At 38.6% G+C, this 25,666-nt stretch overlaps 1 pseudogene; it reads right to left on the reverse strand.

Annotated features, from left to right (window-relative positions):
* Nucleotides 1–1,021: 1,021 nt before the first annotated feature.
* LOC135215617 (uncharacterized) lies at nucleotides 1,022–5,730 on the reverse strand (annotated as a pseudogene).
* Between the last annotated feature and the right edge of the window lie 19,936 nt (nucleotides 5,731–25,666).

Raw genomic sequence — 25,666 nt, forward strand, 5'->3', positions numbered from 1 at the left:
TTATTTTGGCATATCGGTACAGGAATCCAGGCTTTACAGTTGGCTAATAACAATGACAGCCTTGTTGAGGTAACTATGTATGTAAATACCAGTATTAAAAACATTTCACATGTAATACGACAATAATAATACATTAGAACATCCATTACCTTAAATAAAATGAAACAAATCAAAGTAACTTGAAGAAACCCCAATCGCACAGTAAGTGTAAACATTGCGTAGCTATTTGTAGTACAGTAATTGAGAAGGATTCGTTCACTCTGACAGTTTTGTATTTACCGGGGTATTGTTCAAAAATATTTATGGTATGAAATCTTTATTTATCACTTTAAATAAAATAAAAAAAATTGTATTTAATAGTAAATATGTATTTAAAATCCTTCAAAATTACTTGAGTCATCATCACTTGAATTAAACAATTCATCAGACAAATAATTATCATTCACGGTTTCATCATAAGGATCCCAGTTTGAATCTGGTGAATCATCTGCAGGTTCGTTTTCCCTCAAATGAGCCTGTTTATGCCATAGAAGAACCAATGGTCAAGGAATATTCCAACATAATAATAAAATACCGGCACGTCGTTTTAACAACCTAATCAAAACATTAACTTGAGTGACAGTTTGTACATGCATATATACGTAGGCTGTTATGCAGCGTTAGTTAGCGCTTTGCTTGTTTACATTACACTCGAGTAACGTATCTTTCGTTTCGTCATTTCTAATCATATTTGCCGGTATTCATCTTTTATATATTACACAGATTTGTTAATATTCCGAGTATATTACCTGTATTTCTTATGGTAAGTAGAGCAACATATGTACCGTAATAACATTCAGGTTATTTTATATACGTTTTACCCTGCTGCTTATTTTGAGCGTACAGTTGGCCTCACATTTTATAGGTCGACTAATATACCCGATATTAGTTAAAATCATAAAAATTTACTCAGAATTGGGGGGTCGACTTATCTTCCGGTCGACTTATACGCCGAAATATACGGTAGTCATAAATGGTCATTTACACCTCTTCCTTAATAACCCACAACAACAGAAATACCTTTATACATAAACTGTCCAATTAAACCCAAACAGTAATTAACAGTTTCAAACAATAATTATACACTCCCCCCTGAATTACATTCACATATATTACAAACTCTAGCTCTTCTAACTCTTGTTGAATGTCTTGGAATCGCGTTGCACTCAGCAACAGTGCCTGAATCTTCCTCTTTCCCCTCATCTTCATGAACAGGAAGCTGTATAAGAAGCTCCTCATCCTCAGCATCAGTAGTTTCCTCACTCAATATCAATCCTTGTGAAGAACACGAACAAAGATCTATAACATGGCGTGGAACTCCATTGACTTCAACAGCTTGTTCTGACAAAACTCTCGTAACCTTGCCTCTTTCAAATTGCATATTGCATCGCATGTTGGATGGTTTTACCCACACCTCATCACCTGCTTTGTAGGGGCCACTCACTGCCACTTTGTTCATTGAGCATGGATCCACTCCTCGGACCCTCACAGGGTAAGAATACAGCATACTGACAGGGGCAGTCGTTGAGTCGCAGTCATCACAAGGCATCAAATTATACAGATATACAGCCTTTCCTTGCAGCAATGACTTATAACAGTTCGATGGCATCTCTCAGCTATACCATTTCCTGATGGAACATAAGCACATCTAAAATTAAGATGAACGCACCACTTTTTTGCAGTCAGCAAATAGTTTGCTGCGAAAAGCAGTGTCCTTGTCAGTTAACAGTTCCTCCGGCGCTCCTCGTTCATAAAACACTGTCTCAAGTTGCCCGATGATGCTCTCACTGGTCTGAAAATGGAGCCGACGCCAGATGGCAAATCGAGATGGTCCACAATCAATGAGTTTAAGATACGGCCATCCATCATAGTGAGTAATATCCATGCCAGCTCTCTGCCACACTCTATCCACTTCCAGACCACCCTTCTGCCACTTCACTGGGGCCGGGTCTATTGACTGGCATGCCTCACAGCATTTGACAACAGCCTGTACTTGCCGCCTGGTAACTCCTGGATGGACTTCTTCACAAAATAGAGAGTTCTTCTCACACCCGGGTGACTAGCAGCATGATGGATCTCCTTAATTCCATCACTAATGGCAGGGACATCAGAAGCACGCACAAGTTTTGCATCTTGGTGAAATGAACCAAGGTCCCCCAGCCAGCGCTGAGGTACACGTGTCAAACTGTCAGCTTTATTATTGGCAGAAGACAAGTGTAATAGACAGCTGGAGGTCACACTCTTCTATCAATGACAAGACTATTCCTAGTCTTCTTATGATGAGCATTTCACTTGCAGCCTTAGTCTTCAATCTGCTTTTTCCTAAAAGTCCATCTGAAATCCATCTATGCACAGTAGATGAGTCAGTCATTAATTCCACCTTCTGTTTCTTCCAAGCCAGTGCAAGATTCAATCCTTTAATGACTGCATCTAGCTCAGCCATATTGATGTGGCAAGAGTCGTCTTTACGCAGCCAGCTGGCATCTTCCACAATAGAACCATTTACTTCCACTGCAACACCAAGTGCAAGAGAACTAGCATCCACCCAGATCTTGAATTTGTCAACGGTGACATTCCACTGTCCTCTCACAGGGTCATCCTTCTTAACCTTTTCTAGAAGTTCCTGCAAACACATTTTGATTTAGTCATCATTAATGACGTCGTCCCATCCTTCAGTGACTTTATTGACTCTTCTCTTGATGAATGCTACCGCCACTCGCAGCCATCCACAAACAGGGTAATGGCCTAACAGTCGACCACAGTATGAGAACACTGCTCGCCGAGTCAATTGTCTTGGTGCATCGCCCAGGTCATTGTCCCTTTTCCAAAAAAGACACTCCTGCTCCCCCCAAACTCTCAGGCCCAATGCTCGAGCCCCTTCAGCAAGCCTTTGGTGTGGCTTACTTACTAGCCCAAAATTTCTAAGATGCTCCTCTACACGGCTGGCCTTAACAATATCATCATTCACCAAGATGTCATCAATATAAGCTGATGTTCCTTTTCTTACAATTGGGTCCTGAAGGAGAACACAGTTTAAAACAGATTTCATTACCATTGGAGCAATATTCAAGCCAAACCCCAGTCGAGTCAGGCAATACCTCTGGCCTTTGAAATATACAGTCTGGTATGGCCACAGAGACTCATGGATTCTTATTTGCAGGTAAGCTTTAGCCAAGTCTACTACAGATACATTCACTCCTTGCCTGCGCCACTCACGTAGTTTGTCTGAGCACACATCCGAGTCTGCTGTAAATGCATCAATGTACGTATTCAGTTCTCTGAAGTCCAGTACAGGCCGCACCTTCTTTTTATTTTGCTGTACAACAGCCATGAGGGGAATAAGCCCCTTAGCTGGTCCATATTTATTCTCATCATAAGGAAGCAGCCAGCCATCATTCACCCATCTTTGTAGCTCTTGATTCATACAGGTCCTTTGCCTCCTGAGGTACAAAATATGCCTTTACTCCATTCTCCAGGATGCCAGGCTCCTTGCCCTCAGACCATTTCCATGTAGCTGTCCAACATTTAATCACAGGATCATAAATTGCACTAAAATCACGCTCATCCACCCCCACCATCACATCAGCAGCTGCAGAAAAAAAGTGTCTTCCATTCCAAATTGTACACCACCCTGGGTATCGACAGTGACTCCTCCTAGAGCCCTCACACCATCCATGCCGAGAAGAAATTTAAAACCGAGTGGCATTAGAGTAGTTACACATACAGAAATGCTGGCACTAGCTCCATTACTGAGCTGCAAGTGCACGACGCCCATTCCTTCACACACCCATTCTTGCCCACTCACAGTTATCATGCTAACTGCGCACTTGTTCCATGCCTTACAGCATGAAACATGAGCGATGCTTTGAGAACACCCAGTGTCTACTAACACGCAACACTGAAGACCCTCTACACTCAAAATAGTACTTGGCAGCACCTTACTCAGTGGGTTTGGGGAGAGGAGGCTGGCGCTGATGCCTCCTCTCCTTGCTCGTTTCCCGGACAAGGTGACGCAATGTGCCCCATTCCACCACACCGATAGCACTTTACCCTTCTCCGAAATCGACCATTTACTCGGTTGCGAGCAAGACAGTCCTGGCAAAGTGATTTGGTCCAAGGCATACATGACATTTCTGAACTGTTTTTTTCTACTGGTACAGAACCCAAGCTTCCTGTGGCGCCAAAACATGTTTCCACCGAAACAGAAGGAAGATCATCTTTCAGAACCGCCCGTGCCCAAGCCAAAATCTGTTCCAGATCGAGGGCCTCCATGCGAGACCCGGCTCTCAACAGCTGACGAACTCTCTCTGGAAGTCCAGCTACAAAAGCACATGCAAGAGCTTTTTCAGCAATTCCTCCAAACAGGGATCCGAGTCGACGTAGCTCAGCTACGTAGACATCCGGTGCCTCTCCACTGTGCAACTTCCTACTGACAAACTGTTCATAAGCTACATAGGGATCAACAGCAAACGCAGCCAACAATGCTTCTTTCACCTTGTCAACCTTCTTCCTATCTGCTGTGGGTAACTGTAAGTACACTGCAAAGGCACCACCTGTAAGCCGCAGAGGAATCACACTGGCCACGGCATCAACTTTCCGAAGCTTGCAAACCAGCTCCAACTTCTCCAGCCACTCCATAACAGATTGTGCGTTTCTGCCATCATACTCAGGGATCAGTTTCAAGTCGAAGTTACTCTCCATACTATCTAGATAGCTTGTGGCAGTAAAGAAACACAGACTTGGTTTTTTCTTCTTTACTTAAAAAATAATTTATATATAATGGATACAGACACACAACGATCCTTTGGTGGAGAGGTAATAATCTCCTACAAGGCTTGACTTCAACTAACCACACATACTCCCCACTCTCCAAGAGAACATCTAAAATAATAATTGACAATCAACAACAAGTAATATACAAACTCAATTAGTCATAAATGGTCATTTACACCTCTTCCTTAATAACCCACAACAACAGAAATACCTTTATACATAAACTGTCCAATTAAACCCAAACAGTAATTAACAGTTTCAAACAATAATTATACAATAACATAAAATCCAAGTAAGTCAAAACTACTGAAGTTAAATTTCTATAAAATCAACAGTTACTTTATTCACAGAGAACCTAGAATTGCATTCCTATCAAGAAATGATGATGCAATAGAATTTCCCGTGACTAAGAGAAATGTGAATTAAAATATTCTTTGAAAAGATCATATTATTCATTAATCATTAAACAAAACAGTATCACACAACTAACAACATTGACAAATAACTAATAATCAACTTATGATTTATTATAAACATTAAAGTACAGGGTTGATATGGTTAATTTAATTCTATCATACATTAGATTGTTAGTTTTAACGTTAGGCAAGAACGCAAGAACATAGTGTTAGTTACTCTGATGGGGTGGGACAGCATTTTTGGGTGGTCATTTGATCCACAGGTTAATAGGATAATGGCCTTGTGCCATCAGGTCGCATGTGATAACTATTACCTATGGATATTAGTCAATTTGCTATACAATTCATGATATTTCTCCTCATCACAAAAAAAAAAATAGAGACGAAGGAATATTTAATTATGGCAAATAAAATCCAAATGGATAATTTATAAGTAGCCATGCTTTAAACAATGTTGCTCTGGGCATTTTCAAAGAGGTTAACCAACTGATATGGCCAGAATCTCTGGCTAATGGGACTCTTTGTAAGCAGAGCAGAAGATGAAAGAAGAGGCCTGAAAGGCATAAAATGAGAGGGAAAGAAAAACTATCAAAGGGGAAGAAATAGAAGACTATAAGTGGGAACAGTTACAAATTGATGAGAAGGAAGTAATAGGTGAAGAATCTGGTATTCCCCTCTGGATAGAGAGAGACCAGAATTCTCCTCAAGAGTGTGGCACTGTGCCGTGGGCACTAATGGGATGAGAGAGACTATAGACTTCATTAGTTTTTTGGAACCTTGATGCCGTTTCCTCTTCCTTGGACATCTCCAAGGTCAGTTTGATGATTCCATAGGGGGACTTGGGAGACCCCAGTCCTATGAAAATGCCCAAGTGCCAGGAGCTCCAACTGCTGCGACAGTAGAACCAGTGGCACTTCCCCATTCATAACACCATTTGTCTCAGCTCCTTGAGTTCTTTGGCCAAACTTGATTCAGCCAAGTTCTTACTCAGGGATGGCCAGCTGCAGGTGGGGAGGAAGAGGATGAGGTTATGGTCAGCGTTATTGACTCACAAGTAGGGGTGACTGATTGGGCATGGGTTGCTAGGCCGTGCTTTTGGGTGAGTTTCCGCTGCGGTCATGAGGGTCTGGGGGAGTTCTTACTAGAATTGGCATGCCTCTCTTGCCATCACTGGTAGCGGGGCCAAACTGAGAGGTGAAAGGTGGCCAAGACTGGGATCTCCAAGAAGGAGACTAGTCTGGCCCTGGCACTGGCAACTAAGGATGTTCCAGGCATAGGGAGAGGATTCAAACTTGGCTCAACGTCCACGGTCGGCGAAGTGTAGCACTGCTCACGCCCTTCAGGCAGCACTGGCAGTGATAGCTGGTGGAGCCATGTATGGGTGTTGGCCCTTGGATATTGTCTAAATGCAGGAGGAGACTTAAAATGTTGTCCCAGTAGGACATCATACTTTCCAGGAATATAAGTTGCTACTGTCAGAGTACATATTTAAGAGCGGACGTTAGGAAGAATCAGTTTAACTTGGTTGAGGCTCTCAACCGTGACGATCTGATGCTGATCAATCCTAGCTCCATAGGGAATTTTATCTTCCGTATTATAGATATTTGCACACCAGAGTCGTCAAATGCTCTTACCTGGTGGGCACGGTAGCTACCTTGTGGAGGTACCACAGATATTGGGCCCTGAGCTGGCAGGCCTAAAGATAAAGGATGTCACAGCCATTGCAATGGTGGGAGTAGCAGTTATACTGGGGCGTCTAGCCCATGAAGATGTGTACCCATGCACCCCGGAAGTAGTGCAATAACTTTGGCACTGGGTTGGGGGAAAGGCCTATTGTTCAGAGTCCAATGGCCGTTGGCAGTCTGATTTTGAGGGGCCCCATTTTTGGGCTCTGCTGGAGCCTGCAGCCAGGGGTTTGCCTTGAAGTGGCACCTTTAATAGGAAGTCATAATATTTTATGATGAATGGGTTTTTGATAATTTTTTTTTTTATTTTTTTTTTTATTATTATAAAATAATTTTTAGATCTTATGAAGGGAGGATAATGAAGTAGGTTTACTTATGTAGGCTCGATATACTAGAGGTTCAATAGTCTCTTGTATGAATTGTCTTTTTAGGGTTAAAGCAAAGTATAGTTGTTACCAAATGTAGTCTTCATTGGGATGCCTGATGTTTTTTTTTTTACTTTGGTATGTGAGTACAGTAGGACCTCAGACTTTGAACTTATCCGTTCCTGAATGCTGTTCGAAGTACGATTTGTTCAAAATATGAAACAAATATCCCCATAAGAAATAAATGGAATTGGGATAATTCGTTCCAGCCAACCCAAAAAGTCCCCCTTTTCACATTTTTTCTATTATTAATGTGTTCAAAAGTTAAATTAAAAGTGTAAAGCAATGAAACGGTACATTATTTGAAATAAAATTTTCTAAATATTATGTTTACTGTCTACAATTTACAAACTGTTGGGTGAAAATGGCACCCGGCCAGCTGGGGGATGGAGGCAGGAGAGACAGGAACCCTTTGAGGAAACCAAATTGGTTGCAGTATGCAAAGGTTGATGACAAATTCAATTTTATTCACATGTTAGGTTCAAAGATAATCAAAGGAATAAATTGTGTGTGTGTCTGGAGAGAGAGAGAGAGAGAGAGAGAGAGAGAGAGAGAGAGAGAGAGAGAGAGAGAGAGAGAGAGAGAGAGAGAGAGAGTGTGTAATCAGCGTGTTTACACTTGGATCTTAAGTGCACAAAAGAGATTAATTATGCCATAATACATCAACTTACTGTTGGCAAATGGCAGAATTTTAAAACAAACATGAGGATTTTGCAAGCAAATAATTAATAAGTCAAGAATGCAAGAAAAGGAAAGAGATAAAATAACTTTTCACAAGGAAGCCGTTTAAACAAACAATCGAAGGCATGCAGAAGCTGAAAGTGGCACCAGTTTGTTTATTACAGAGCAGAGTTACTTTTACTGGACATATACGTAGTAAAAAAATCGTAAAAAGCAAGTCACTAGATAGGTATTTTACCGTAACAAAAATTAAAGTGATTTAGGAAGATTGAGTCTAAGTTAAAGAAATGGGTGAACAATCATCCCAGCTCAGCTGATAAGTCAGTGGGAAGCAGAGCCGTTCTTCTCTCTCCTCTCCATTCCTCTCTCTATCATCTCTCTCAGTGCACAGAACAATGACTTGAGCAAGTTTTTTTTTTTTTTTTTTTTTTTTTTTTTTTTTTTACTGCATTTGATTTTCATGTTTTATCATTATGTTAGATTTATTGTGAAATATCGTTTAATTTTTTTATATGAATTGATACTGCTTTTTATGTACAGTGGTCCCCCCGTATTTGCAGGGGATGTGTACCAGACCCCCTCGCGAATAGTTAGAACCCACGAATAGTAGTTGGAACCCCTATAAAAATGCTTAAAACCTCCTATTTTGTTAGTTAACCCTCTTACGCCGGAGCGGTAAATAAAAAATTGTCTCCCGTGTGCCGGAGGGGTTTCGGAGTGAGCGCGGAAGCGGAAAAATTTTTTTTTTCAAAAAATCACAGCGTGCTTAGTTTTCAAGTTAATATTAAGAGTTCATTTTTGGCTCCTTTTTTTGTCATTGCCTGAAGTTTAGTATGCAACCATCAGAAATGAAAAAAATTATCATTATCATAAATAAATAATGCGATATATGATAGCGCAAAAACGAAATTTCATATATAATTGTATTCAGATCGCGTTGTGCGCAAAACAGTTAAAGGTAACAAGTTACTTTTTTTTCGTTGTAATGTACACTAAATTGCGATCATTTTGGTATATAACATTGTAAAACGATAAAAGCAACACAGAGAAAATATTATCACAAAATAATGCATGAATTCGTAACGCGCGGACGTAAACAAATATTTTTTTCAAAAATTCACCATAAATCTAAATATTGTCCTAGAGACTTCCAATTTTTTTCAAAATGAAGACAAATGATTGAATATTACTATACTGTAAGAGTATTTGCTTACAATTGCAGTTTTCGACCATATCTGACGAGTTAAAGTTGACCGAATGTAGAATTTTTTTATATATATATTTTTTATATGCAATTATTTTGGAAATAAGAAAAGCTACAACCTTCAAATATTTTTTTTTTATTCTACATGAAATTGCGCACATTTCCATATATAAAACTCTATGAAATGCCTAATATGAAATGGAGCAAATATTCCGAGAATGGGACGTACGTATTTTGGAGATTTGTGGCGGAGAATCCGCGTGCGGAGGGAAGGAAAGATTTTTTTTTAAATTCACCATAAATCTAAATATTTTGCTAGAGACTTCGAATTTATTTCAAGATGGAGATAAATGACTGAATATTACTAGACTGTAAGAGTTTTAGCTTACAATTGCGTTTTTCGACCATTTCGGTGGAGTCAAAGTTGACCGAACGTGGTTTTTTTTCTATTTATCGTGATTTATATGCAAATATTTCAAAAATGAGAAAAGCTACAACCTTCAATTATTTTATTTTGTATTCTACATGAAATTGCACACATTTTCATATATAAAACTTTGTGTAAAGGCTAATTTAAAATGGTGCAAACATTACCACAGTCGCACCTATGATTTTTTCGGAAGAGTTACCGCGCGGACATAAAGAAAATTTTATTTTTTTCATAAATTCACCATAAATCAAAATATTGTGCTAGAGACTTCCAATTAGTTGCAAAATGAAGGTAAATGCTTGAATATTACTAGAACATAAGTGTTTTAGCTTACAATTGTGTTTTTCTACCATTTCGGTAGAGTCGAAGTTGACCGAAGGTTGAAATTTTGGCAATTATCGTTATTTATATGAATATATCTCAAAACTGATAAATGCTACAACCATGGGTTGTATTTAGTTGTATTGTGCATGAAATTGCGCACATTTCCATATATAAAACTTTATATAACGGCTAATTTTAAAATGGTGCAAACATTACCACAATCGCATGTATGATTTTTTTGGGAAGAGTTACCGCGTGGACGTAAGGAAAAAGTTTTTTCATAAATTCACCATAAATCGAAATATTGTGCAAGAGACTTCCAATTAGTTGCAAAATTAAGTTAAATGATTGAATATTACTATAATATAAGCGTTTTAGCTTACAGTTGCGTTTTTTGGCCATTTCGGTAGAGTCAAAGTTGACCGAAGGTTGAAATTTTGGCAATTATCGTTATTTATATGAAAATATCTCAAAACTGAGAAAAGCTACAATCATGAGTATTTTATTGTTGTATTCTACATAAAAATGCGCACATTTTCATACATAATACTTCATTTAACGGCTAATTTACGATGGTACAAAAATTATGTCAAAGTGACGAAATAATTTCCGAGATGTGTCACAGATACTTTTTAGTGCAGCAAGAAAGAAATTCGCGCTTGCGCGCCTGCGTAACGATTGTAAACAAAACAACACCTTGATCCGTGAACTCCCAGCATCCCCCAAGGCACGTGATTCAAAAGTTTTAGGCTGGTAGGCCTATAAGTATTTTTTCGCGAATTTTAAAAAAACTTGTAAGTCGACGTAAAATACGTCCAGTCGGCACACGGGAGACAAAAAATGTCGACGTAAAATACGTCCAGTCGGCGTAAGAGGGTTAAAAACTCAAGAAAACCCCACTAAAAATGTTTATACCTGGTTTTTTTAAGTTTTATCAGAAAAAGTACATTTTATGATGAAATTGATAAAAAAAACTGGAATTCATCAATATTTCTCATAGAAAATTACTGCGAATAGGTGAATTTTCCGCGAATAGGGGTGGGATGAATTGTTCCATATAGAAATCTGTGAATGCGTGAGTCCACAAATCTGGAGAATGCGAATTCTGTACATATTATAGTAAAGTTTTTATTTTCTCTTCTTTCCTCAACAATACCACGATGTACGATAACTTTAAGCATTCATTCATTATTCCTCAAAACTATAAACGCCCCCCCCTCCTACCTCAAGTTAGCTGTGTATCACCGCAGTGACAAATGATTTTGTTAATCGTTTATGCTAACTTTTGTGAAAAGCTTTGTGCTCTCATTTACTATTCTGTTAATATTGTTCAACTAGACCGTCTCATTTGGCGCACCAAATACTGGCTCAATTAAGACTTAGTTTTCTCTTTTTGTGTATTCCATTTGATTGTTTTCATATTTTATAATTACGTAAGATTTATTAGGACATTCCCTTTTTATGTGAATTATTATTGCTTTTACATAAATACAGTAATATTTTAACGTTCTCTTCTCCTTCTCTCCTCAACATATCAACGCTCCCTCGTTCTGTCTCAAGTCAGCTGGGTGTGACGTCACCGCGGTTACGTATGATTTTATACATCTTTTATGCTAAATGTTATATTGAAAGTTAAAGTTTATATTAGATGCTTTATACTTTCATTTATTTTAGCGACTATAGTTATTAAAGTATATATTGTAAATGAAAAAAAAAATTAATAGAGTTTTAACTTGTAATACCCAATAGGCTGTCGAATAAAAGAATAAACTGTAGGTTAATCAGTCAGTTCAAAGCACGTACGAGCATTAGTTAAAAAAATGATACACAATTGTCTCAAATTTCGTTTGAAAAACGGAAAGTTCAACATAAACATTTGTCAAACGAGGTACCACTGTGATGATGAAAATATAATCTTGGTATGAGGAATTGTGTTTTTGATATCAGAATGTTAATTCCGTAACAAAATCTATATTTTGGTATAAGTAACTTACCAAGTAACTACATAGCTATAAGTTTCTACTATCGCGGCAACTTAAATTTGAAATTTGTGGTAGCTATTCTTTTGTTTTTGACTAGGTAACTGGCCCTCCCCCTTTCAGTCAAGTGTAGGTACAACACAGCTAAAGCAGTCATTTGTTTTCTGCTGCACAACAATGGCATGCCACTTGTTTAATAGCTTTCTTTTGGAATTTTCACTGTATGGTTGTGGTTGGGTGAGGATTTGTTGACGTATTCTTGAATTTGGTAGCGTTCTTGCTAATTATATTAGCTCACTTTGACTTTTCTGATTTGTGTCATCTAGTGTCCGGTTTTGCAGCAAGGGCTGCTATACCAGACTGACTCACATACCATTTGTTGCCAATGTAGGGATTATAGAAGGTGGAAGGCTTGTCTAGTTATTTAGAGGAACTTGAGAGGAATAGGCAGAGAAGGGTGGCTGCTAGAGCCAAAAGTAAGAGGTCTAGTCAGGATTCACCTTTTATTCCCACTCCTTGTACACCTGTGACTGTTTTCTCACCGATCAACACCCCTGCTTTTCCCACTACTTTGCCTAGCTCCCTACCTTTCAATCCCAATAGCATTGCCAGTCTAGAAGCTAGGATGGATCATAAATTTAATTTGCTTGAGGATACTGTTGCCCAAATTGGGAATTCTGTTAAGCGTTTAATGGATAAGATTAGTTCAAGTGAACAAGATGCAAGTACTTTAGAGAAGGTGGCTATCCACCTCACTGAGGCTCTCGGGCAAAGGTCCCTGTCAAATTCCCCTAAGCCTGGGAGGAGTCAAACCACAGATCCTAAGGAGCTCGGTGGGGTTTGCCCACAGGTATTTGCCCCTCAACCGAGCCTGTAGTGCAAAGATCTCAGGACTCGCAGGACAGCCAGTGGAAAGGTGTCCAACCTTGGTGTACATGCTCTTATGTTCAGTGAGTCAGATTTGGTTGCGAGTGAAGGACGAAGCTGGTGGTATGAGAAAGTTTCTAGACCACTGAAAAGGTCAATTCCAGTGTTGGATCACTTTTCTCTGCTTCCATGCAAGCAATCTAAAGATCAGGATCATAGCCCTGAACCTTCCGGTAGCTTTTGGGACATTCCTAACTGCTTGCCTACAGTTTCAGTGTTGGATCACCAGTATGCATCACCCAAACATGCTTCCAATCCTCTTGTGTCAGGATCAAAAGATGTGGGGTATTTGGTGGGATCTGACGGACCCAAAAGTGTTGCTTGATTGCGGGGATCCATGTTAGTGGTGGAATCCAAGGGATTCTCAGTTCCGGTGGGATCCGAGGGATCCGTGGTGTCTGTGGATCCTAAAGGCCTATCCACACTAGGAAACATTGTTTGCAAACAATTTCCAAACTGTTTGCAAATAATGTTTCCTGTCCAGACCTCAGTTGTGTTATGATGTATGTTGGTGCAGTAACCTCTGTATTCTACTTGGCTATTTTAATGCACTCGAGGAGGGATAAGAGAAAGAAAAAGAGATCGTGTGGAAGATTTTTTAAAAAAAGGAGTGTGTATGCTGACTTGCTTCTAGCAGAATTGAAAATAGATATACAGTGGTCCTTCCGTATTTGCGGGGGATGCATTCCAGACCCCCTTGATTAGTTGGAATCCGCAAATAGTTAGAACCCCTATAAAAATGTTGAAAACAGCTTAGTTTGGTAGTTAAAACTCTAGAAAAAATACAAAAATTTTATACTTGGTTCTTTTAAGTTTTATCACAAAAAGTGCATTTTAAGATGAAATTGATGAAAAAAAAAACATGAATTTCTGGATATTTCTCATAGAAAAATATGGTGAATAGGCGAATTTTCCACGAATAATGCAGGGAAATGTTCCTGAGAGAAATCTGCGAATGTGTGAGTCTGTGAATCTGGAGAACATGAATATGGGTAGTCCACTGTACGTCTATATACACACACACACACACACACACACACACACATACACACACACACACACACACACACAGTCCCCGGTTATAGGTGGACGTTCCATTCCCGGCAGGGTGCTGATAAGTGAAAACTGCCATTAACCGAAACTCGGCGAATTATGGTGCTAAGTTTCGGTTGATGGCGCCCCTGTTAGGTATGTTATGGCGCCAGAACTCTATTATCAGCACCTTATGGCATTGATAACTGAAACTTGGACCATCATGGTGTGTATATATATATATATATATATATATATATATATATACGTATATATATATTTTCCTTTCTGGTTGGGAAACAAATATGCGGTAAAAAGTGTGGACAGGCCTTAAGGGATCAAAACATCCAGTTGGATCTTGCAGATCCAAGTGTCTAGTTGGAACCTGTGCAATCTGGTAGATCCAAGTCAATGTCTGTCAACCTCTCACTTTAGACTTCACTCCCATCCACCTGATGTTCAGGATCCTTCCCTGGATCTGATCTGACGTCACATGGATAGTATCTTGGATTTATTACAGAATTTGTCAAAGACTAGCGATTCTTTGGTATTACCTGTCTCTGATTTCAGCCAAATAGGAGGAACCCGATCAGGATCAGCTGACTTCTGCTTATGCATCTTTATTGAGATATGTTCTCTACTGTTTTCCAGATTTTTTCTCACCAGCTACTCCCTCATCCTCGAGATCAGCCTTTATGATGAGACAACCTGGTGAAGATTCTAGGTTGCCTAGTATGGTTCTGTCCCCTTCATGGAGGAAAGCCATGTCTGGCATTGAGACTTGGGTCTCAGAGAAGAGGGATGCAGGAAAGGTGGTTTGATGCGTGAAAGGAAGTTTTTTGCACTCCTCGCTTGTCAAAAAGGAGATAACTTTCTTATGTTAGTGGGGAAGCTCCTTTGGGAGTTTCTGCCTCCTCCCAGGGGGACTTCTCCAGTTTGATTAATTAGCAAGGAGGTCGGCCTTCTCGTCGTCCAAGATCTTATTCACCGCCTTCGAATCATCTAGTATGTGACATGTTTAAAGTTTTCAAAATTACAGTTTTCTCAGCTGGACCATTGGAGCACTAGCCAAGATCAAGGATTGCACCCCCCTTCAACCTAACTTCGTCGGACTGTTTAGGAGTTTTGTCATGTACCAATGAGGCGAACAGGGATGGCTTGCAAGAATTAGCAGCATATGTTACTGTCAGGATCCTTAAGAAGAGGGAACAATAGTGTTCTCGTTCACCTCAAAAGAGATTACACTTTCACAGAGATCAGCCCTTCTGTTCACTCCTTTAGATTGTGGTAGTCTTTTTCCTCGAGTCACCATTTAGCATGTAACAGCTGAACTCCGGAAAACTACCCAGGATCTTCTAGCCACTTTGAAGAGAACCAAGGAACAGCTCATGGTGCTTCAGCTTCAAGAAGGCTGAACCATGGGTTCCACAGGTCATCAAAGAAGGGGTACTCCATCCTCTTCAGGGAAAACCCCCCATTGGTTTGGCCTCCTATCAGCTTGGGAGCCTACTCCAAAGACATCAGAGAAGATTACTGCCCTGTCAAAAGAGATCGCATCCCTTCTCAGGAAGGGGCAGTGGAGCTAGTCAAAGATGTAAGTACAAAGGGGTTTTACAACCACCCATTTCTAGTCCCCAAGACATCAGGGGTTTGGAGACCTGTCCTGGACGTCAGTGCCTTGAATTTCTTTTTGAAGACCATTCATCAAGAGGATTGGATGGTGACAATAAATATGCAGGATGCCTACTTCCATATCCCCATACATCAAGAATCCGGGAAGTATCTAAGGTTTATGTTTCAGGACAGGGTCTTCCAATTTTGGCCATTGTGTTTCAACCTATTAACAGCTCCTTAGATTTTTGCCTGAGTTCTCGCTCCACTGGCGAAGTGGCTGCACTTAGTAGGGATCATCATTTGGCTATATATAGACAACTGGCTCCTTCACTCCCTATGGAGATCAAAATCCATGGAGGACCTTCAAGAGACTTCGGTTAACACAGAATCTGGGTCTCTTGATCAATGAATCCAAATCCCAACTAGTCCCGACTCAATCGTTTCTATATTTGGGAATGAAATTGGAATCTCAGACTTTTAAGATTTTGTCCATCCAACAAAAGAGTCCTATTCTGTTTACAGAATGTTGGAGAGCTCCTCTCTCGCCCATCATGCACTGCCAACGAGTGGATGAGTGTTCTGAGGAACCTTTCTTCCATAGAAAAGTTTGAGCCTCTGGGAAGACTACACATGAGACTGCTTCAACTCTTCCTCAAGGCCAACTGACAAAGAAAAATTCTACGGGACTCCTTTGTATTCTCGATCATTCAAGAGATCAAGGAGGACCTCAGGTGATAGCATGTGGAAGGGAAGTCTCTGTTCCCTGAAAGAACTCAAAGAAGTTCATTTTGGCTCTTCAACACTTTGCTACAGCGGTTTACAACAGTACAGTTATTCTTCATTCAGACAACATGATGGCGCTGGCAAATATGAGAAATCAAGGAGGGACATACTCATTCTCCCTGTACGAGGCAGCCAGGGATCTTCTCCTTTGTGCCCACGACAATCACACCAATATTGTCACCAGGTTTATTCAAGGGGAATTGATCGCGGACAAATTAAATTGTTGCAAACAGGTCTTACCGATAGAGTGGACACTGAATCTACATGTGTGAACCAACCTGTGGAGATGGTGGGGGAAGCTGTTGGTAGACCTGTTTGCAATGATGACTTGCTTGCCAGTCCTGGATCCTTTCGTATGGGCATGATCCAGGATTGGTTGAATCTCGACATTTAGACATTCCCACCCTTAAGTATAGTGAGGGATATAATAAACCAATTATGTTAGCATAGCAAGCTCTCGATGACGTTAGTGGCCCCCTTTTGGCCACAAAAAAGAATGGTTCCCAGATTTTCTTAACCTTCTTGTAGACTTCTCAAGACTTCTACCACAGAAACGAAGTTTACTCGAGCAATCGCGTTATCACTGGTTCCACCAAGGACTACCAAATCTTGCTGTGACAGGTTTCATTCTGTCAGGAAACTTGTCAGAGCAAAAGGCTTTTCAAGACCAGCTGCAAAGGCAATTGCAAAGTGCAGGCGCCAGTCTCTTAATGTTTATCAGTCCAAGTGGGCAGTCTTCCACAGCTGATGCAGAAGACATAACATATCTTATTCTACCTCTGTAGCCCAAATAGCAGACTTTACTATTTTTAAGAATGTCCAGACATTTAACTGCATCTACGATCAAGGAATATAGGGCCATGCTAAACTAGGTTTTTGGGCACAGGGGACTGGATTTATCCTCAGACAAAGATATCAGTGATTTGATTAAGCCTTATGAAACTACAAAAAGGAAGATGTTACTGTCTTGGAACCTAGATGTTCTAAAATGGATTTCAGGGCATTCATTTAAACCTATTCAATCTTCTAGCTTAGAGATCTAATGAGGAAGACGACGCTCTTTTTGATGAGCGAGATTCAGGCCCTAGACAAAGGTGTGGGCTTCTCACAGGGAGATGCAGTGTTCTCATTCATTTTGGGTTTCTTAGCAAAAAATGAAATGCCATCTAATCCTTGGCCTCGCTCTTTCAGTTTTAAGTCTCTGACTGACATCCTTGGTTCTACAGATCAAGAAAGGACTGCATGCTCCATAAGAGCATTGAAACATTTCTTGGGAAGAACTAAGAGAATCAGAGTTCTTCTCCTAACCTCTGGTGCCTGGTCAATGACCCATTGCATCCTATGAAGGGCAGTAGTCATGGCTTTCAGAAATAATGTATCTCTTGCTTCAATTATACAGGCTACATTCTGGAGATGTATATCTGTATTTGCTACCTTTTATTTACATGATGTTGAGATAGTTTATAATAATTGTAGTACTTTAGAACCCTTATCTATAGCTGGCATGGCATTGGGAAATGAAGGGTAGGAGAATTTACCTATTCTCTTATTTTAACTCTTCTTGCCAGTGGTTGTCGAGTTTTGGGAAGCTTGTGGGGTACTGTTTTTATGGATGGGTAATGGTGATTGTTTTTATGGATATTCAGGTAACTGTTTTTTCTGGTCATATTGTGTTGTTGCCCAGGGCAAGGGCCTTGTGTTTTGGTAAGCTTTGGCAATCATCGGAGCACTCCTAAATTACAAAGCATCCCACTTAATTAGAGGCGACACCTGGCTTTACTGTAATGTCTCTATGGGTCAAGATGAGCTTTGACCAGAAGTAGTATCTTCCTGCTTTTGTCAATGCTAGCTAATTTACTGTTGCAAATCCATCTCCATTACTGTGTGATTTTGAGTAGTATATGTCCATGATTCCCACCTCCTGTCAATGTGGGATTCAGCTATGTCATTACTTATACAAAAATTACATTTATATAATGAAATTAGATTTTGTATATACTTACCAACTACCAAGTAACTACATGATCAGAACCCGCCCTCCTCAAAGTTCATGGACTAGGGCAAAACCGAATGACTGATTTAGCTATGTTGTACCTGTGCTTCTCCAAAAGTGGGCAGGGCCAGTTACCTACTCAAAAACAAAAGAATCACTACTGCGAATTTCAAATTTAAACTGCCATGAAAGTAGAAACTTATAGCTATGTATAGTTACTTGCTAAGTACTATACACAAAATCTAATTTTATTATGTGAATAAATGTCATCTTTCCAATGAAGATTTCTTATTGATTAAGGTGGATTTTTAAAGTTGAGGAAGTGGGAGTTTAAGAATTACAAACAGATATCTATGTACCAATTTTTTTTACCATGTTTTTATGGTAATTTAATTGTTCTATGGTTAGCACATTTTAACCTTCAGCCAATTTTGTCTTTTACAGAGCAAAGGTGGGATTCTTGCCAAAGCATGTGACTACATAACTGAGTTAAGAGAACACAATGAGCAGCTGATGGAGAAAGTGAAAGAAACTCAGAGAAGGGAAATGGATTTTGAACTGCTAAAGCAAGAGGTTGAAGTATTGAAAAATGAAAACGCTGCTTTGAAAAATGAAAATGCTATTGTTCGAGCACAATTGCAGCAGCAGAGATTGCTCGGTGATTTGCCTCCCTAATTGCTGTTTTCCACAAATCGTTAAGCCTTTTTGACCTGTCTAATATTTTCATTGGACAGGTTCAATGCAGGCCCTTTTGTAAATTGTGATATAAATTATGAAAAAACGGAAAAAAAAGACATTGCTGATTTGTGTGTGCGAGCAAGTGTGTATGTGTGAGTGATTACTGTTGGAAAGGACTAGGTATTCCTTTTTGAAATACTGGCTAAATTGGTTTCTTAGTTCTTGATTTGGGCATGTACAAACTTAACAAGCAAAGGCTTGCAAGCCCTTGGTTTGGTTGTACTCTAGTGGTCATGAGTAGCTCCAAGAATAATTTGTGTATATATGAAGCTGTTACAAAAGTATATTTTAACTTATGGTTATTTAGATAGAATTCAGAGGCTTTAATGTATAAACAAGAGATGGACAAAAATTGGAAATGGTTAAGTGCATCCTAATTTGTTGATTAATTTTGAAGGTATCCTTTATATGTTGTGGTTTTATTGCATTTTTGTGCAGGTTATTCAGTGGTAATTTGAGTGTGTGGTATTATATTTAGAATTGATTTCAGTATTTTGACAAACTGCTGAATTGACATTATTTGTATATATGTGCTATTTTTATTTATTTTAAAATTTCTTCAGATTTTATTTTTTCTGGGCACATCACATCCAATGAGATAATGTACCAGCATAATTTTGACAAAACATTTCATCATTTGGCATACAGAATAAATAATTCCTTATGAGCAGTTGCTGTGTGTGTATATATATATATAATATATTATATATATATATATATATATATATATATATATATATATATATATATATATATATATATATATATATATATATATATATATATATATATATATATATTATTATATATATATATGAAGGATTTTCCATACCCTTTGCGTGGCAGTCTTAGGGTATTGATAGGTAATGCAAGTATTTGATACTTTTATAGGCAGTTTTGTCTTAAAAGTTCTGTTGTTACTGAACAAAGTCTGAGTATTTTGACCTGGTAAGTGAAATCAGTGTAGGATGTGTATTGATATAGTGTGAAAAATATATTAGGCTGATGTGTTGTTAGAATGAATGGATCATAATTAAATTAACCAAATCTTGGTTTTAAGTTTGGAAGTTTGAAAAACTTCATAAAAACAGAGTTGCCTATACTACTGTAAATATTTTTCAAGGAGTTGCCATTTGTAAGGTAACTTTTGAGAATGGAATAAGCCAGATCTTTAAAACTTAAGTGTACAGGTTGTTCCTTTATGTTATGTAAGGATTCTCCATTAACTTAGTTTTAATATTATTTATATTATGGCCATACATGAAGAACTCTAATGGGGTGTACTGTCAGGAGCCTTAAGGTTCAAGAAAATGAAGTCTTGATTCTTTTGTATTATCAGAAGAGCTCAAATTGGTAAATTACCATTGAAATTCTCATTATAACATGTCTTCTTGATTTTCAAAAGAGAATAAACCTCTGTTATTGTTAAGATTATCTTTCATTGCATTGTAACCTTGGTAGCATTTTATACATACTATTGCCCATAGGGGGAGTTAGTACTGTCAGTTCACCTCATGCGGTACTTTGTAAGCATATTACCTTCGTTGCAGCATCCCTTCGCTCCCTAGCTGCAACCCCTTTTTTACCTTTTACAGTACCTCCTTTCATATTCTTTCTTCCATCTAACTTTCCACCCTCTCCTAACAATTTATTCATAGTGCAACTGTCAGGTTTTCCTCAAATTACATTTTTCAAATTTCTTGCTGTCAATTTACCTTTCAGTGCTGAATGACTTCATAGTTCCCAGTGCTTGGCCTTTGGCTTATAATGGCAAATTCTTAATCAATTTGTATTTTTCATAGCTAACAAACCTCAGGTCTTAACATTAGGATAATCATCTAGCGCCAGCTGGAAACCGGTTAAAATCAATCAAAGATTGTAATGCAAGGAATTTGTGGCATCTGATAACTCATGCATATACATACGAGGTTGAGGCTGGTCACTGCCCATGCTTGGAAACCCATGATGCACTAGTCTTTCTGGCTTGGAAACCCATGATGCACTAGTCTCTTCCATCCTAGGATATGAGAGGGGTGTGTCTAGAGGTGGGCAATTGATGTTAAGACCTCAGGTTTGTTAGCTATGAAAAATACAAATTTGTCATTTGTTCATGCACAGAACAAAACACTGGTCTTAACAATAGAATAGACTTATTCTTGGAAAGAGGTACAAGTACCCCAAACTGACTGGGGGTTCAGCCCACCTGACTATCCTTCCTGGAAGTTTGAGTTCTTAAGAATGGGGTTGGAGCCCATGAGAAAATAGATATGCAAGTATCTTAAAGTTCAGCACTCTGGGATTAAACAATGATACTTGTCCAGATTCATTGCATTCATGGAAAGACAAGAAAACTCCATCTGTTAAAGCAACAAACCATGTAGGCCACAAGGACTTTGTCACCACTTCTCCCTCCCCTAGCTAGAGAGACAGGTAAATGCTACCGAGAAGCAGATTTGTCTATTGTATGAAATACAAACCAAAAAAGCAATTCATTATGGCCACCACACTCACCTGTATCAGACTAGTTCCAGTTTAGACGTGTCTTCTTCAACCCACCCATAGGAAGAAGAAATGGAAAAGAGAGAAAGGAGACCAGCTTACTCACTCAGTCTCTTCCACACAATCATCATAGGTAAGATACAAACTTTTCCACCAAGGGCACTGAATGAGCTCCACAATTTGTTGGGCAGTCATCACTTGACCCAAGGAAAAAGTGTCCAAGCACCTGTAAGCAACGTCCTTCAGGTAAAAGGAAGTGAAATTGTTTTGCCAAAGCCAGAAACTGGCACTCAAAATCCTATGAACGGTCAAGTTCTTAAAAGCCAGAGAGGAACCCATTCCTCAGATGTCATGCACTTGCACATGGACAGTATCTATGACAAAACCTAAAGGTGAGGGGTATGCCAGTTTAATCACCTCACAGCCAGAATGAAATGGTATTCATGGATTTCTTTCTTGGTTTACCCTGTGCTAACAAACAGCCTACAATACCTAGGCCTTAGGTAATTAGTCCTTTTTAGATAGCAATGCAGAGTTCTGTCTTTAAAGTCAGATCCCTGTCTGACAATCGAAGCAGCGGCTCGAATGGAGCTTGAGTGAGAGTACTCAGGACCAGAGTAAGATCCCACATCTGAGGCTTGAGTTCTCTTGGTGAACAGGATTGCTCAAAACTCCTGAACATTCAGATGTCCACGCCTTTTCACTTGGGGGACCAACCCTAAGGCAGCTCTGTAGCCTCTGACAGCAGAGATGGGTAGAGAATTGAAGGTAAATTTGGACTTTAACAAAGGAGCTCTTTAAATTTCTCTCTCTCTCTCTCTCTCTCTCTCTCTCTCTCTCTCTCTCTCTCTCTCTCTCTCTCTCTCTCTCTCTCTCTCTCTCTCTCTCTCTCTCTCTCTCTCCGGAGACTTTAACTTTCCTTTCGGAGATTAGAAAGAATGAATAGGAGATTGTGTAATTATATATAAGAGAGTAATAATAGTGCAAAAGATAAGAGGCAACTTGAAAATCTATTAGATATGCTACTAGAACACAACATTCAGCAAACCCTGCCAACAAAAAAAGGATAATATTTTAGACCTAGTATTTGGGAATGAGGTAAATTATGTTAAAGAAATCAGTGTATAATATGAGTATTTCAAATCATAATGTCATAGAATTAACAGTCTTTTCCAAAGCAAGTGATAACAGAGATAAGCAAGAGATGAAAAAGTGGGAAGGATATGGAAAATACAATTTCTATAGTAAGAATATAAAATGATCAGAAATAAATGGGGAATCAAACAAAGACTGGGAAAACATGTTCTTAGTGATAATATACAGGTAAATACGGATATATTATATAAAATAGAGAAAATAGTGGATAAGTATAAACCGAAGAAGAAAAGTAAAAATCAGTCATGCATTCCAAGAGATAGAAGGATCTTGTTCCAGAAAATCAGAAAGTGGGAAATAGGTCTCACAAAAGAAAAGTGGAAAGTGATGGAACTAAAAAGTAAGATAGAAAATGCAAAACAAGATTATACAATCAAAAGAAAATGAAAAATGGGACTTAGAAGAAAAGGCATTAGAAAATATCAAGCAAAACTCCAAACTAATTTACTCATATGCGAAAAAGAAGAGTAGAAATAGGCTCTAATAAATGAAGGGCAACTAACAAATTAAAGAAAGAAAATTTATAATGAAGATGATACAAAAATAAAAGTTGAAAATAGTGGACATTTATCGGACATGGATATTAATGAAGTCGATATTGTGCAGGCTATTAATGAAATTAAAAATGGATAAGCAGCCCAGACAATGTCCCTGCCATTTTGTTAAAGAAAGTAGTTCATTCTATCGCAAAGCCACTCGCAATATTATTAACACAAAGTGTAGATACAGGCAAGATTTATGATGAACATGAATTAACATATATTGCCCCTACTTTCAAAAGTGGATCAATACTAGAGGCAAGTAATTATAGGCCTCAGTCTAACATCACATATTATGAAAGGGTAATGAAGAAAAATTCAATGAAAAATAATTTGCGTAATATAGGACAACATGCTTTTGTACCCGGAAAAAGTACACAAACCCAACTGTTAGTCCACCATGAGAACATATAAAAACATGATACTACACGAAAAAGATACAGATGTGGTTTACCTAGACTTTTCAAAAGCTTTTGATAAGGTAAACCATAATATAGTAGCGAAGAAAATGAGAAAACATAATATTGTGGACAAAGTAGGAAGATGGATAAAAGAATTACTGAAAACATCATGGGGGATAAAAATATCAGAAAGAGCAAGGTGAGGTAGATTAATAGTGCCCAAAACTATACCAGGGAAACTAAAGAAAGCACACTGGACGTTAATCCACTGCGCACCAGCATCGATAATGCAGCATATATTCAGTACTTTGCCAGCTCATCTGAGGAACATATCAGGATTGAGCGTAGATGTGTTTAAGAATAAGCTCGACAAATACCTAAGCTGCATCCCAGACCATCCAAGATTGGAAGATGCAAAATATACCGGAATATGCATTAGCAACTCTGGTAGACATTAGAGGTGCCTCACACTGAGGGACCTGGGGCAACCCGAACGAGCTGTAAAGTGTGTGAGGTAAGGAAGGCTCTCTCTCTCTCTCATTGTTTGTTGTTTGAAATTAAGTTGGCCTTATGCCAGCACGGGCTTTTGCTCATAGAGCAGCCCGTAGGCTCTCTCTCTCTCTCTCTCAGCTGTTGAAAAATTGAAGCCTTATGTAAAGGCATTGTTTGGCATTTAAAAGAGAGAGAGAGAGAGAATGTAATAAATGATTCTGATGGTTAATCAGAGAATTGAAGCTAAATTTGGACTCTCTCTCTCTCTCTCTCTCTCAGCTGTTAATTGAAGCCTTAAGTAAAAGACATTGTTTTGATTTAGAGAGATGTAATGATCAATGAAATTCTTCCTGAATGGTTGTTAATCAAGAAGAATTGAAGCTAAACAATTTTGGCAAAACTCTGTCCGCCCGCTCATCCTCTCTCAGCTGTTAAGTTTGAAAAGCCTTAATGTTAAATACATTGTTTGGCATTTAAACAGAGAGAGAGATAGAGATGTAGTAAATATTCTGATGGTGAATCAGAGAATTAAAGGTAAATTTGGACTTTAACAAAGGAGCTTTTTGAATTCCCTTTCTCTCTCTCTCTCAGATGTTAATTGAAGCCTTAATGTAAAGACATTGTTTGGCATTTAAAAGAGAGAGAGAGAGAGAATGTAATAAATGATTCTGATGGTGAGTCAGTGAATTAAAGGTAAATTTGGACTTTAACAAAGGAGCTTTTTAAATTCTCCCCCCAACCCCCGCATTTCTTTCTCTCTCATTCAGTGAAATGACCAATAATGTCTTTACATTAAGACTTCAATAGCTCAACAACTGAGAGAGAGAGAGAGAGAGACTGGGGAAAAAATTTGAATAGGGGTTTTGTTAAAGTCCAAATTTACCTTTAATTCTCTTATTCACCATCAGAATCATTTATCATTGATTTCTCTCTCTTTCTCTCTCAGTTAAATGCCAAACAATTGTCTTTACATTAAGGCTTTAGGAACTCAACAGTTATTGAGGCTTACATTTAGCAATAAATAAAATTTCCAGGTCGGTTTCAGAGTAATTTAACACGTCCACTCTTATGTAGATGTTGTTAATGCAATTATTGTTAAAAACTTCCAAGTGAGTCATTACAACCATTTAAAGATAAAAAACAATAGCAAAATGTTGATTGCAATGAGTTTCCCGGATGAACTAATTGGGGATAATTCGTAGTATTACTGAGGCCCAGTGTCCAAAATTCTGCACAGTTTCCTGCAAGGCATTTCTCCAAATTGCAATTCACAGATTAAATGTGAAATTATGATAATTTCATCACTACAACTATACAGAAGAAGAATTTCTAAAGGTATCTATTAGGTTCTAAGTTTAAAATAAAGCTTGCACGATGCAGTTTACAATTTATTTAAATATGAATAAATTTCCAATAAATCAAAGCCCACTGTCAAGAATACTTAATATTCCAACTCCAACTAGAGCTGCTTCATTATAACAACTATTAAAATAGATTGTGGTTCTGGTCATAGGTACCAATAGGTGAAGGATCTTCA

This window comes from Macrobrachium nipponense, chromosome 11, assembly GCF_015104395.2.
Source record: "Macrobrachium nipponense isolate FS-2020 chromosome 11, ASM1510439v2, whole genome shotgun sequence".
NCBI classification, from domain to species: Eukaryota; Metazoa; Arthropoda; class Malacostraca; order Decapoda; family Palaemonidae; genus Macrobrachium; species Macrobrachium nipponense.